We start from the raw sequence: 1,059 nt of genomic DNA, 5'->3' as shown, positions 1-1,059 counted from the left end.
CGTGCACCGCTGGATGCCCGGTACTCCATCCCGTACCACGATGGACCATTTAGTGGTTCTACGTGAGTCATTGGACCTTTTGAGCATCGATGAGGTACGTATCATATTACCATTTGCTTGTGTTTGTCAGTACATTTAATATGCGATATAGTATAAAACTGAAATGGACCTTTTGTTTTACAGGTTATTTGGGATCCCCATCATCGGCTTCGGGGAGATCGCCCATATATACCCGTCGCATTTTTTAGTGGCTCCATCAAGTGCCTTGATATCGTAAAACCCTATCATCCAGAAAGGGTTCTTAGACAGTTTGGTCGTATTCAGACCATCCCTCGAGCGCCACTAGCCCCTACGCGAGCCAACAGAGGTTCCACAGCAGGCTTGTACCGGATACATTACTCCTATATGGATCAGCTTTGGGAGCGGTGGGAGGACCACGTGCTGAGCCAGGCGAGCAGGAGCCACCCAGTTACCCGGCCATCAGACAGCGTACCGGGATACATGGAGTGGTATCTCCGTATCACGCACGTTGCAGTTCAGCCTCCTCATCTGCGCTCGAGTACTCATTCTGGAGCTAGGGGAGGTCATGATGATGCTGACATGCACCGGCGGCGTAATGCAGCTGCACTCGGTATCAGTACCGACATTGTACGGATGGGTCCCTCAGAGGCTACGTCACTAGGTGCCGGGCACCTATATGATGCTATTTCTCAGATGCATCAGGTACTTCTGGGTGATGAGCCTGGCCCGAGTACAGCACCCTCTCATTTGGATCCAGGACCCTCTCATTCGGACGTACAGCAGTACACGCGTCGACGATGGCGTCATAGGGATTGATGATGGAGCCTTTGTAATCTTTGTAAAGCCTTTGATATTAATGAAAAATATATATTTTTGGTACATTTACGTGTAATCTTTGTAAAGCCTGGCCCGTTCTATTTTACATAAATATAACAGTGCACATAACAATCAATCTAACAATGCGAAGACAGATATTTTTTGATTTATATTGATGATGGAGTTTCAAAAATTGTACATATATAAACAATCAATCTAACT

The sequence above is a fragment of the Phoenix dactylifera genome, chromosome 3 (genome assembly GCF_051530095.1).
Source record: "Phoenix dactylifera cultivar Ajwa chromosome 3, Ajwa_hap1_PhDact_Kaust_v1.1, whole genome shotgun sequence".
NCBI lineage: Eukaryota > Viridiplantae > Streptophyta > Magnoliopsida > Arecales > Arecaceae > Phoenix > Phoenix dactylifera.
This window is presented reverse-complemented; position numbering follows the sequence as displayed.